This window comes from Marmota flaviventris, chromosome 3 (genome assembly GCF_047511675.1).
Source record: "Marmota flaviventris isolate mMarFla1 chromosome 3, mMarFla1.hap1, whole genome shotgun sequence".
NCBI classification, from domain to species: domain Eukaryota; kingdom Metazoa; phylum Chordata; class Mammalia; order Rodentia; family Sciuridae; genus Marmota; species Marmota flaviventris.
Genome location: NC_092500.1, coordinates 18,761,511 through 18,776,427, shown reverse-complemented (window position 1 = coordinate 18,776,427; position 14,917 = coordinate 18,761,511). Strand labels below are relative to the sequence as shown.

Below are 14,917 nucleotides of genomic sequence, written 5' to 3'. Positions count from 1 at the left end.
ATATCATATAGTATCTTATATTACTCTAGTTCATGAATTCAAAGGGGCACTTTTTTTCACTTCTCAACATTTAGGATATTGTGATGCATCTTTAATTCTTGGCATCTTGCAATTCACCATCAGCCATATTTTTTCCATATTTTAATGTCTTTGAAAGAAATATGCATTTTTGAGAGCTTCTCATGTTTGATGGAAAATGGTCTTTGTCATCAGCCATGTCTTTCTGGCCAGATCCTTAAGGTGAAGAGTTCTCCCTTCATATTCCTTCCCTCTTGCCTGCAGGGGTTTACACCAACCAATGAGAGCAGTGAGCATTTACCTACCAAAAAGAAGCATTATGAGTATACAGAGTAAGAGACTGAGATAAAGAGTAAACGACTCAGATCTTAGCACTACCCCTGATAAATTGTGGGAATTTCTTAACTTCTTGTGGCCCAGAATTCTCCACATAAAACAAGTGACTTCTCCTGCCCCAGGTGCTTCATAGAGCAATGGTGAAGATGAAATGAGATAGTGTGGGCGAAATTACTTTGTGTACCCTAGAGTGGTACCTCAGTGTCTTCAAGCACTTCTCAGTATCACTGTTGAGTTGGCAAGCTGTTTCTATATAGGACCTTTTATACATTTCAAAGAGAAGGTTCATGGAATCTCAAGCCAAATTGTCTTAAGATAGGGTTTCTGTGACTTCTGTGGGCTTGCTTTGTTTTATTCATGGCTGACATATTTCTGATACAATCATTGTCTTAGCCTTGGGTGTAACATAGCCTGGGTCTGGAGCAAGTTGGGAATTAATGGTTTTATTCTAGGTTCTGCCTCTGACCTTGGTCTTCATTTGACCTCTGGTAAATTCAGATGTCCAAGAGGGCAAGCTGTCTAGACACAGAACATTTAGCTATGGTTTACCTTGGATTTGAAACATTCCCCCCAGTGATTTATATCTCTGACATGGTCTCATTTTATATAACCCCAAATAAAGCCTCATTTGTTTCCCTTGGCCTCTTTGAAAACACCAGAGCTGCTTACTCCATATATTCAAGTTTTGCAAAATTCCCTGGGATGTATCCCCTTATATGTAGCAAGCCAGTTCTGCTTTGTTGATTAGCTTGGTGATCTCTTGAGCTTCTTTCAGGACCTCAGAGCTTGCGTTCTCATGGTGAAATGTGCCAAAACTGACAGACAGAGAATATAAATTGGTTTCTATAACTGAAGGTCCTGTACTTACTTCCTGGAAGTTGAGCTCCCACTCAGCTTTAGAACTTTCTGCAATGATCTGTGAGTATAGGTATGAAGTGCACTGGGGGCTCAGAGTAATAGTGGAACCCCAGCCAAGTGTCTTGTCCATTGAGAATGTGTTACTAATTCCCAAATGCCAACTCTTCAGTTGCAAATGCCCTTGTTAAACCTTCCTGTCTTTTTAAATTAGCATGTCTTGTTGGATTAGCCATAAACCAACAAACATATTTTTCTATGTACCAATCAACTCACGTACTATTTTTCATTGAGCTCATTTCATAACCAGTACATTGCTATGGAGGAGACAAGCAAAGGAAGAATCTCAATCGTTGCCTTCCAGGAAATTCCATTGTGGTTGAAGAAACTGAACCTCAGGAGACAATTACATTATTAGTAGAATTGAGGCTTAGTGTAAACAGAACTGTAGCACTTCTATGCATCTGGAGGTCCAATGTGACTGTTCCTATACACTGTAGATTATATATGCACACACATACACACACACACGCGCGCGCGCGCGCTTTGGCATAATCTAAAAACAAGCCTCAAAAGAATTATAGCTGTGATTATTGTCTGGTGTGTGTATCTCTGCATGTGGGTGAGTGAATATATTTCTGGAGTTGCTTAAGTATGAAAAAGACCCAAGAAGACAAGGCATAGTGACCCATAGTGATCTCTCTTCAGTGCCTGGACCACTGTCTAAAGATGATATATGTTGTTAATGCTTTGAAATTTTACTTAATATTGAGATGGATGAATGACCTAGGACCCTAAGGGGAAGGATGATTAACATCCTGGCTTTCATCCCTACAATCTTTTAGCTGATGTCAGTTGTTGGATTATCTGTTCTCTGAAAATTTGAATCCATTTGTGTGCTGGCTTCTTCTAGAGAAACACATCTGAGATCCTTAACATAGTGTGACGGACTCCAACACGGCCACCTTCAAAGACCGTGTCCTTGTTTGATTTTGGATGCCTTTCTCATTCGAGGCCCAAGTGACTGAATTCATTATTGATGTGTTGGCAGGTGTAGTGCTCACATTCTTCTGGATTAAATAGGATTTAAATGTGATCATTCAGGTAGTCTGCTTTAAATTTGAGGGAGCATGTTTCTATTCCACGAAGATAGGGGGGTCTGCACATACTCAAGAACGACAGTAAAGTTAAAAGCATTTCATATTACTTTTATTTTTTTTCTTGTTAATTTTTCTGAAGCTGTTTTTTTTCCATTTTATTTGATTTTTTAAATCTTGGGAATGCTTTAAGGAAACGCATTCCTTCCCTCAAATGTCAAGTTTTTTTTCTCAAATCAGCATGTATGGTATTTTATTTTGGGATAAATGCACTACAGAACCATGTCTGTACAGGCCAGTGAGGTGGAAGATTTCAGACAATTCAACAGTAAATGATTGTTTCCACTCAATTATCCAGATATTTTAAATGAATGTGCTAAAAGAGTTTTGTCTGATATCATCTATATCAAAACCTCCATTCTCCACATTGTTTTGCATAAACATAGTGTGTGTAGTATTTTTTAAAAAGGATTATTAACCATTAAAACAAAACAAAAAAAAACCCTTTAGCATTGGAGATTTAATTCATTTTTATTCCAGTTTGTTTCCTGTAGAAGGGAATTTAGCAAAGCATTCTGTGTCCCTTTTTTACCCCATTATATTCTCAGGAGCAGCTGCTGTTGCCTTGGCCATAATACAACATTTATTTGCTGATTTTAGGACATTAATGTCCAAACTTGGCTGAGCCGTAGGGATCCTGAACTTCTTGGAATACAAGGCTATACTCCATGGGTCATGGGCCTGAGAGGCACCTGTGAGTATAACACCCTTCCTAGTCTGTGAGCCCAAATCTCTTGGTTTCCACTGACAATGTCCTAAACCCAGGGGAGCCCTGGTGACCTTTTAGTACAATCGAGATGCAAAGACTAAGGTCAGACACTGCTTCCATGAAGCAAGGGGCCTCTTCTGGACTTCTTCAGAGATCTAGAAACTCAATACTCCATTGTCTGACCAGTTTGGGGGCTTCACTTAGGAAAGAGGGAGGCAGTCCAGACAGACATTTCTGAATCTTCCATTATTGGGAGTTTTGACCCACACTCAACCCATTCTAAAGACTTCCTGCACAGTGCCCATTGGCCAACTGTTTTCTATATCACCTGCCTTGGGCAACTGGCAGTGTTCAAACTTCCACTGTCCTGAGAACCCTGTCAAAGGACAGGAGACCTCTGACAATGATGCAGTAGAAGGTGCCATATCTCATTCAGGTGTCTGCTTTAAAATCTTCTATGGCTCATGATCTAAAAGGTCCTCTGTGCTCTAGATCCTGTCAGCTACTCCCCTCCTGTCACTTGCCATCGGTTATCTTACATTTCAACTGTTGAAAGCCATTTAAATCCCCATGCTCCTCCCCCCCCAAAAAAACTATATTCTTTCTTGATTTTCTTTTTCTATTTAAGTGTTCCTTCTACTTGAAATGCTCTATTACCAGCAGCCGCCCATCATTCCCCTCCTACACCCACCTTGCCACCTGTCTGAATGTCAAAAGGTATCATTCCCTCCAGGAAGACCTCCTTCAATCTGTCAGTGCAGCCCTATCCCTGCTAGTGGTGCATACATGCTAGACTGCTTTACCAATAGCTGATTGTGTCTCTGTCTCCCTGTTAGACTTATGAGCTGCTTTAAGATTCTGAGGTTTTTTTTATCTTTAATTTTTTTTCTTATGCTTGACTCCAATCACAGCCCAGTGGATACTCAAAACAAATGCTGAATAAACTGAACGAATAAGTAAGAGTTCCTGGGTGGGTAGGGGGTGATTTTTTTTGTTGTTGTTCGAAGTTGTATTCAATGGTGAACAGAATAAGCCACACCATCATAATAACAGCTGTGTTCTGAACAGCTATGATATGACAAGTGTGTTGAATATGTGTAACCCTGGCAATAACACTCCGAGGTAGGTTCTATAATTATTCCGATTAAAAGATAAGGGGAGGGCTATAATGATAACTATGATAGTAACATTTAAAATCTAAATTTTTAAAGGGGAAATTTCAAGAGAAGTTAAGTGATTTTCTTAAGGCCACACATAGTCACAAAAAGTAGAGCCTGGGATTGCTAACCAATGCCAAAGTAATATGCTTTAATCAACAACATCATATTTTTTGGAGGCGGGTACAGAAACTGGCCATGTTGGATACCAATTGAAATTCCCCCAAATGCAATTAGGTTTTGAATTACTCTGTGGGGAAAACTCCAAAAGCAGTAGAATCAAAAAATATTTCATTCAGTCTTGGTCTGGCAGAGTCCGTATGCACATGGGCTCCAAAGGCAGGAACAGCTTGTTAATTTGGCATTTAACTACCAGAAATTTCTATTAACAATTACTGCTGGGAAGAATAATTGACACATAATGATGGCTCTAGTGTATTGGTTGGTCTTGAGGTACCTTCTGAGTCATCAAAGAAAATAAAACTCATGATCAGTCTAAGCCTTAGAATTAAGTGTGTTCTATTATCTTCAGAATATTTGGATGTTAGTAATCTTTGAATAACTTCCATATGCTTTACTGTCTTAAATATTTTAATGACCAGAAGACCCCTGTAAAGAGAAAGTTTATTTTAATTTCAAACTTTATTATTTTTCTTTAAGTTTAGTAGGTGTTGATGTCATTTCTGAAATGTAAATTCCTGAGAAAATGGCAATTTCTACTTTGTTTATTAGGTACTTTTCAATTAGTAGATATCATTTGCTCATTTAATACATTTTTGTAAGGCACCTGGCATGTGTGCAGGTACTGTATTGAGTACTGGAGTTACAGGTATGGTTAAGGCATTACTCTCTGTCTTCCCATCATGAGGGAATCTTTGGAAGTTTACGATGTTAAGGATTTTGATGTTAAAGGTTTTGATGTTTCTGATGTTAAAGGTTCACAAAGATTAATGGTATCATGGATAATACTAAGATTTTTTAGGGTTGAATTAAAGAAAGCCTACAAATGCTGTGTATAGAAAAGAAAAGACAATGATGAGACTTGAGGACTGAGAAACAATTAAAGTGTAGCAATTGTTTGGGTATCTGCACATGGGCAAGAGGCCTGTGTCCTGTAATGGGGAACACACTTAAATCAGACTGACAGGGTTCAGAAAGTTTGGACATTATATCGCAGAAGAAGTGACAAATTATTTCCATCTGTGGGCTAATCCATTAGCAGCGTCCTATTTGGGGTGTTTGATGAGGTCCCTCTGCATTTCAGAAAAAGTGTTGTGTGTGATTTTTAAGGTCCACCATTGGTGTTAGAGGAGGAATAAAGGCCTTTGCCATCCTATCTGTGGAAAATGGAAAACCATTAACCAGTCAATCAATATTTTTTTGATCATCTTCTATTGCCTGGATAAAATGTTGCCCAGAACCAAGCTTACCATGGAATATAAAGAAGAAAATTTGCTGTTGTTCTGACAATATAACTGAGAAGTAGATGTCCCTGGCATAGTCTGTCTGTAGTACAGACCCAGGAAGAAATGAAATCCAGGCTTTGCTTTTTGCATCAACTTTGATGTATAAGAATATATTATTTTTCTTCAGGATAATTCAAGGAGAAGGATAGACAGTTCAAGAGAACTCTTGTATCATCTCCCAAATGTCATGGTGACCAGATTCGATCAGGGCTTTGGGGAGGAAGGTCAACAGCCTGAAACTATCAACCAAGCAGGTCTTCACTAGAGTGAAAGCCAAGCAAAGTACACTGAAGAAGAGGGGACTATGAAATAAGTTTTAGGTCTCTAATTCCCTCTCCACTAAGAGCCTTCAAGTCAAGGGTCCAAGGCTTGGATTGGCTCCATCTCTGGATTGGCAGCTCACTTAGACCACTGCAGAGCTGGGATTTGTTTGCTTTAAAGTTTCCTCCAAGACATATTTAATAGGCAGATGTAAACCTATATGTTCTCCTTCCAACAAATCTTGGATCCTTGTGTTCCTTGATGCTTGCACTCTTTCCCAGGGTGTCTTTAGCAACATGATCTTTACTTTGCTGAAGGAGAAGGGCCTTTGGCTTGCATGCTTTCCCACCACCCTGTCAGTTATTATGGCTGTTTTTTTTTTTTTTTTGAGATGGCTCATTCCAGCTTGTTTATTTATGATGGGCCCTGTGGTCAGCTGCAAACTTAGTTTGCAGTTTTTTGGTAACATTTATTGTTTTCATCTGATTAGGGAAAAATGCATGCTGATGGTTGAAAATTTGAAAAATACAGTGAAGAATAAAGATGAAAATTCAAATCACTCACGATTCTATCACCCAGAGCTAATAACTATTAATGTTTGGAATACTTCTTTTCTGGCTTTTTTTTTAATATTTGCAGATATTCAGTGAGCATGCCTCCAGGTTTTTCCAAACAAAATATAATTTCAATTGTTTCTGCTATATTTTTTTAACCATTTTAACTAATATAACCACCTAAATCTTTGTTTCAAAGAAATTGTAGTCACTATTTACAAGTGGTTTATTGATTATTGATACAAACATACCAATTTAAATCTTCATTAGCATGATAATGTATCATTTCTCTATTCCCTTATGTATCATTAATTTCAATTTTTTAATATCATAGACTAAAAATAATATCTTTTTTTGTACACAGGGCTCTTAATCACAAAGCTACATCCCCAGCCCTCTTTTATTTTTTATTTTGAGACACAGTCTTGCTAAGTTGCTTAGGGCCTTGCTAAATTGCTGAGACTGTTCTCAAACTTGTGATCCTCCTGCCTCAGCCTCTCAAACCACTAGAATTACAGGTGACTGCCACCACACTTGGCAAAAATAGTAGCTTCTTAATTTAAATACCTCTTCTTGGATTACTTCTGAGCTTTGTAACCTTTGATGAAGTGTTGAATCCAGAAATCCTAGAATTTTGTCATTGTTTTTATTTGCATTCCACTGATATTGAGTCTTGACTCTTCTAACTAGGGTATATGCACATTTTTCATTCATAAAACATGTTAAATCTCAACACAATGTATTTTCTCTTCCCTCAGCAAACATGCACTCATAAAATATTTATTGAAAATCTACTGATTCAGTCTTCTGAATCTAAAGTTGGATAGATAAAAATTGAAGGTCTCCAACTTTTAGAAGCTCATAGTGTGGAGGCAACATAAACACAGATAAAATGGGAAATACAATGTTTTTATGCCACACGGTCAATATTTACTGATTACTATCTGTGTGCCACAGATTATGCTAAGCATTAAGGAAACCAACAATGAACAAGATAGGCATCGTTTGTTTTCTTTATGTGGCTTGGACTGTTAGCTATACAGAATAGCATAAAAGTTATTACAATACAGCAGTGTAAGTTAGAGGCAGCTTAAAATAGTGGCTAAGAACATGGCTTTGAAGCCAGACTGTCTGGCTTAACCACTAATTAGCTGTCCTCTGTGATTATGGGCAGGTAAAATATTCATACTGTCCTTCCGTTTCCTCATTGAGGAAACAGAAGCAATCACAGCGTTGTTTTCTAGATTCATGTAATCCATTTAGAACAAGACCTAGTATACAGTGAGCGCTCATGTATGCTTTTTTCCTATTTTAAGAACCGTGATGCAGGAAGCACAGTTTGGGCTATTTGCATGTGCAAGAGGGGCACTTGATTGACAGTTGAAATTTATGATCCAGGAAGCTCCTTTAGGAGGAAAAGCCAGAAATCTGAAAGATGAGGAGGTAACATAGCATATTTGGGTCTGTGTAGGTGTGTGAGGGTATAGTGTCCACCCAGAGAGGACAACATGAGCAAAATTTTATTCCCAAAAATCTAAAAGAGGCTCAATGTGAGGGTCTTCCAGTTGTCTCTTGTTGGGTAATGGTCCGCCTCAAAATTCAACTGCTTTAAAATTCTTTAGGAGAACAATTTAAATAACTATGAAATTTGCATCAAAAACCACGGAGACTAAAAGATAGTAGAATAAAATATTTAACATGCTGAAAGAAAAAAAAAACTACCAACAAAATTTGATATCCAGCAAAAATATCCTTTAGGAATGAAAGCAAAATACAATCTTACGCAGATGAAGGGAAATTGAGAATATTTGTCACAAGCAGATTTGTCTCTAAAATAAATGAAGAAGAAGATTCTTCAGGCTGCAAACAAATCAAACTAGAAACTTGAAACTTCAGGAATGAAGAAAGAACAGCAGAGATGGTAAATAGCTGAGTAAATATAACAGACTTTTTCCTCATCTTAAAATTCCTTAAAAATGTGTATGACCATTGAAAGGAAAATTGGTAACTTTGCCTGATGGGATTTTTCAATAGACATAAATGTAATACAGATGACAGCAGTAACATTTAGCAGGAGAGTAAAGGAATCTGTTTGGTTCCAAGTCTTCTATGTTTTACTTAAACTGGTAAAATACTAACTCTAAACATACTATTAAAGGTTGGGCATGAATATTTTGATCTCTAGGTCAGCCCCTATAAAAATAATATAAAGGCATATATCCTGAAAGTCAACAGAGAAATTAAAATGGAATGACAATGAAATTCAAATATTTTAAAAGTCTGAAAGGAGGGAAAGAAGACCAAATCATCGGGGAGGACAAATGGAAAGCAAATATTAAAATGGTAAGATTAAATCCAAACATGGTTGTATTAAATGTAGGTGGTCAATACACATTGATCGTAGGACAGAGATGGATTTGTTTTTTAGAAAAGATACAACAATATTCTATCTACAAGAAATCTGCTTTAGATATAATAATATAGGCAAGTTAAAAGTAAAGGAGAATATATTTACTATGTAAAAATGAATAAAAAGAGAGCTAGAATAAAAATAGTAGTATCAGGAACAGGAATTTTATGTTCAAGTTTTATTGTCTCTTCTGATTTCTTTAAGGTTGAAGCTAATTTCTTAGATTATTTATTGTTTTGTTTTTCCAACATAAGCATTTAAAAATAATGAAATAATGAAAGAAGCATTTAATACTATGATTTACAAGGAAAAGTACCAGGGATAAAGAGGAAAAAACACACAATGAAAAAAGAGTTAATTTATCAAGAAGATATAACAATCCTAAATATTTCTATCTGCAAACAGAGTTTCAAAATACAGGCAGAAAACCCGATGTTAGAACTAAAGGGAGAAAGAGACAAACCCACAGATAAGGGAAGTATCAACACTTCTTTCTTAGTAATTGATAAAGAATTAGGAAAAAATTCGCAAAAATATACTAGACTTGAACATAATCAGCCAAATTTATTTGAAATTTATAGAACAATCAATCCAAAAAGAACCAAAAATATTTTTTTCAAGTAAACGTGGAATATTTACCAAAACAGAACATATTCTGGACCTTGGAGGTGGGGTGTGGCAGAAGCAACTTCACAAGTTTAAACATTTTTGATTCACACAGCTCGTGTCTTCTGACCATAAAATAATTGAATTGGAACTCAGTAACATGTGACTATCTGGAAACCTGACACATATTTGGAAAGAAAACAAAATACTTCAAATAACCTGTGGGTGAAAAAAGAAGTCTGAAGAGGAATTTTAAAATATTTTTGAACTTAGTGGAAATGAAAATATAACAGATCAAAATTTGTGCAAAGCAGCTAAAGGGACATTTTAGGAGAAATTTATAGTATTAAATACTTACGTCAGTGTTTTATTTTTATGCTTATATTAGAAAAAGAGGTACAATTTTAAAAAGCTAAGCTTACCTAAGAAATTAGAAAGAGAAGAGCAATAAAGCTCAAGTAAAATTAAAGAAAAATGATGAAAAGCATACCTTGGAGTGAAGTGGAAAATAAAAATAATAGGAAAGATAAATGAAACAAAATAACATTAATAAGCCTTAAAATAAAATGACCAAGAAAAAAAATAGAAAAAAAGAGGCACATACCAAATCAGGAATAAGAGGAGATATCACTACAGATCTTTCAGATATTAAAAGAATAATGACAACCATATGCCTCCAAATTTGATAATTAAATGAAATGGATCAATTCCTTTAAAAACATAAATTTCCAATCCAAACATAGTCATGGTGATTTTCTACATTCAATGCCTGTAGCATGTGTGCCACAAAAGAGGTGCCCAATAGATGGAACTGATGAATCTAACATCCTCATGAATTTCTCTTTCACCAGGAACTTCAGGATTTGGAATCAACTCTAACCATAGAATTTCAAAGGAGGTAAGAAGTATAATTGTCCATTTTTCATTATTGTTGCTTTGCTTTCTTTTGTGGGAATACCTTTGCAAATGCAGATCCAAAATAATGAGCAAACCTATGCCGTGTGTACAAACTGTTCTTTTTTAAAATATTTATTTTTAGGTGTAGTTGGACCCAATACCTTTATTTAAATTTATTTATTTTTATGTGGTGCTGAGGATCGAACCCAAGGCCTCACACATGGTAGGTGAGTGCTCTACCACTGAGCTACAATCCCAGCCCAAATAAACTCTGTTCCGATGTATGTTGCCAAACTACTAGTAGATAACGCAGGTGGTTTTGCAGAAAAGAGAAGTAACATCTCTGAATGCTAGGCACCTCATAAATATTAAGTTAGATAAAAGGGGATTAGACTGGCGAGATTTAGATCATTTTGAAACTTAAGTAGAAGGGCTATTTCTGTTTCTTCACCTGTTTTCATATTTTCAGACAGAGGGGGAAGTAAAGAATTCTCCAGCATGATTGAAAGTACTTAGGGTACATGAATTTCTTCTTTGTGTTTTGATCTTCAAAGTAAGAAATCTAAAGGTGCTATCAAAGGACAGCACCCACACACTTAAATTTTTTTTTACCAGTTATAGAAAAATGTTGTTTTATCAGTGACAAATCAGAAGTATATGTGTAGGATAAGTCGGAATTTTAAAAATTCAAGTCCATAGATTTTGAAAATTCTGAAACAAGTCCATGGTAAAAGAGAGAGTATTTTGCCTGAAGAGAGAAGTCAGCACACTGTGGCCCAAAGGCCAAATTCAGTTCTCCACTTGCTTTTGTGAATTCAGTTTTATTGGAGCAGATCCATGCCCATTTGTTCATGCATCGCCTATGGTTGCTTTCAGGGTTCAACGACAAAGTACTCACAATAGAGAATACATAGCCAAGTCTAAAATCTTTCTTCTTTGGCCCTTTACAGAGAAATTGGCCAACCCTTGGCTAACTAGATGCTTGCCACAATCAAGTGTAAGTAAACTGGAGGGGGGGGAAGATGGCAGCGAAGGGAGTGCATTACCCCCGTGTACCGTGTCACTGTGTGGGAGAATGACGAGTTAGAAAGGCTAAAAGCTATCTTGTTAGGAATTTCCAGCAAAATTGGGGTGCTCCAAAACCTAGAGGAAGGATTTCCATCGCACGAGGATCAGCTACGGGGGCTCAAAGGCGAGAGATTTGTCCGCACGGAGGGTCACGCTGCTTATTCAGCAAATCGCCCCGCGGCTAGAGTCTGCGGCGCGCGCTGGGAAACGAGGAGATAACAACACAAAGATACAGCACTGCAGTTTCCGCGGGCTTCTGCCAGCTGTGCAATCACCGTACTAAGTGCTGAATTCTGGGTTTGAGATAGGGGAACGAAGCGGTCCAATTCGGTTCTCCACACCGGTCAGACCACAGAGGAAGCCAGCGGCCACCATCTTGGAGAGCTGATGTCACCATCCCTGTTTTCGACTGATCGCAGCTCATTCAGCCATAGAACAGGTAATTTCAGGCTGCCATTCGCCTGCGGCTCTCAGACAACTTACTCAGGCTCAGTTCTAATTAACCCGTGGAAACTGCTTCTTGGAGCCTGCTCCTATCAGAGCATGGAGCGGCCGAATTCCGGCTCCCAGAACTGCTCTGGCCCAGGGCTAAAGAATCCGCGGAAACTGCTTCTCAGTCTGGGTCCTGCTGAATACTGTGGAGGTAAATACCAACCGAGCCTTCATAGGCAGTGGCAACAGGACTGAGACGGGGCTTGTGAGGGCCGGTCAGGACTCACCCGTTGCTTTGGTCACCCGGCAAAGGGAACAAAATGCTGCCATTTGCAAGGGATACCAACATGGCAGAGATCTGATGTCATCAGAAAGCGGCAGAGGAGAGAACTTCATCGATACCAGCGGTGACAGAAACAGTTGGTCTCCTGGTAAAGAAAGTGAGTCACAAACACCTGAGTCTCTCTCACTTTGTCATCAAGCCAGAGGGGCAGAGCAGAGCCACTGTCCGCGCCCGGAACAGGCCCAGCGACCTGCCGGCGTGGTAGTCACGACACCCCAATTGGAGCAGGGGCAGAGCAGAGCCGCCACCCGCGCCCGAAAAGTAGGCAGATCTGTGACCGACCAGCGGAAGAGGCCCAGTGGCCAGCCGGCGCGACAGACACGTCACCCCGTTTGGAGTAGGGGCAGAGCAGAGCCGCCACCCGTTCCCGCAAGGTAGGCAGACCTGCGACTGACCGGTGGAACAGGCCCAGTGGCCGGCCGGGGTGGTAGGCACATCACCCCTATTGGAGTAGGAGCAGAGCAGAGCCTTCACCCGCGCCCGGAATAGGCCCAGCGGTCCGCGGGTGTGGTAGATAAGTCACACCAATTGGAGGAGGGGTAGAGCAGAGCCGCCGCCCGCGCCTGCAAGGTAGGCAGACCTGCAACTGACCGGCAGATCAGGCCCGGTGGCCTGCCAGCATGGTACACACGTCACCCCAATTGGAGTAGGGGCAGAGCAGAGCTTTCGCCCGCACCAGGGACAGGCCCAGTGGCCCGCCGGCGCGGTAGTCACGTCACCCCAATTGGAGTAGGGGCAGAGCAGAGCCGCTGCCCGTGCCTGCAAGGTAGGCAGACCTGCGACCGACCGGCAGCACAGGCCCAGGGTCCGCGGGCGTAGTAGACACCTCACACCAATTGGAGGAGGGGCAGAGCAGAGCCGCCGCCCGCACCTGCAAGACAGACTTTTCAACTATACAAGAGCAATATAAATATATAGGGGGAAAAATTTTCAAAAACACAACAGTTTCACCAAGCAGAAAGAAACGCAAGCAATATGAAAAGACAAGGAAAGAAAGGACCACAAGCAATGCAGGTCAACTCAACTTTAGAAGAGGTAACAGCTGCAGCAGATGGAATGTCAGATAAAGAATTCAGGATATACATGCTTCAAATGATCTGGAGTCTCAAGGAAGACATTAGACAGCAAAATCAGACAATGAAAGATCACTTCGACAATGAATTACACAAACAAATACAGGAAGCAAAAGATCAACTATACAGGGAGATAGAGGTTATAAAAAACAAACAAACAGAAATCCTAGAAATGCAGGAAGCAATAAACCAACTTAAAAACTCAATTGAGAATACTACCAGCAGAGTAGAACACTTAGAAGATAGAACATCAGACAATGAAGACAAAGTATTTCAACTTGAAAAGAACATAGACAGCTCAGCAAGACTGTTAAGAAACCATGAGCAGAACATCCAAGAAATATGGGATAACATTAAGAGACCAAACTTAAGAGACATTGGGATACAGGAAGGTACAGAGCTCCAAACCAAAGGAATGAGCAATCTATTCAATGAAATAATACGAGAAAACTTCCCAGACTTGAAGAATGAGACAGAATCCCAAATCCTAGAAGCCTACAGGATGCCAAATGTGCAAAATCATAAGAGATCCACACCTAGACACATTATAATGAAGATGCGCAACATACAGAATAAGGAGAGAATTTTAAAAGCTACAAGAGAAAGGAAGCAGATCACATTTAGGGGTAAGCCAATCAGGATAACAGCTGATCTTTCAACACAGACTCTGAAAGCTAGAAGATCCTGGAATAACATATTTCAAACACTGAAAGAAAATGGGTTCCAACCAAGAATTGTGTATCCAGCGAAATTAAGCTTCAGGATGGAAGATGAAATTAAAAACTTCCACGATAAACAAAAGTTAAAAGAATTTGCAGCTAGAAAACGATCTCTTCAAAACATCCTCGGCAAAACATTACAGGAAGAGGAAATGGAAAAAAAAAAAAAACAATGAAAACCAACAGTGGGAGGTAGGACAGTAAAGGGGGGGGAAATAATCAAAGAGGAAAACAAACCATGTTTAGTAACAGAAATAAACAAATATGGCTGGAAGAACAACCCATATCTCAATAATAACCCTAAATGTTAATGGCTTAAACTCACCAATTAAGAGACACAGGCTAGTAGAATGGATCACAAAACAAGACCCAACAATATGCTGCCTACAGGAGATGCATTTGATAGGAAAAGACATACATAGGCTGAAGGTGAAAGGTTGGGAAAAATCATATCACTCATATGGACTTCGGAAACAAGCAGGAGTATCCATACTCATATCAAATAAAATAGATTTCAAGCCAAAGTTAATCAAAAGGGATAAAGAGGGACACTACATACTGCTCAAGGGAACCATACACCAACAAGACATAACAATCATAAATATATATGCCCCAAACAATGGTGCAGCTATGTTCATCAAACAAACTCTTCTCAAGTTCAAGAGTCTAATAGACCACCATACAATAATCATGGGAGACGTCAACACACCTCTCTCGCCACTGGACAGATCTTCCAAACAAACGTTGAATAAGGAAACTATAGAACTCAATAACACAATTAATAACCTAGACTTAATTGACATATATAGAATATACCACCCAACATCAAGCAGTTACACTTTTTTCTCAGCAGCAC

At 39.0% G+C, this 14,917-nt stretch overlaps 1 long non-coding RNA gene across 2 annotated transcripts in view; it reads left to right on the top strand.

The window, feature by feature from the left end:
- LOC139705173 (uncharacterized) overlaps nucleotides 1–14,917 on the top strand; it is a 413,615-nt gene that overhangs the window by 304,932 nt on the left and 93,766 nt on the right. For both annotated transcript variants that reach the window (XR_011707043.1, XR_011707044.1), the window contains 2 exons: nucleotides 10,381–10,427; nucleotides 11,377–11,423. This is a non-coding gene — a long non-coding RNA (uncharacterized lncRNA). The remainder of the gene's footprint in view (nucleotides 1–10,380; nucleotides 10,428–11,376; nucleotides 11,424–14,917) is intronic.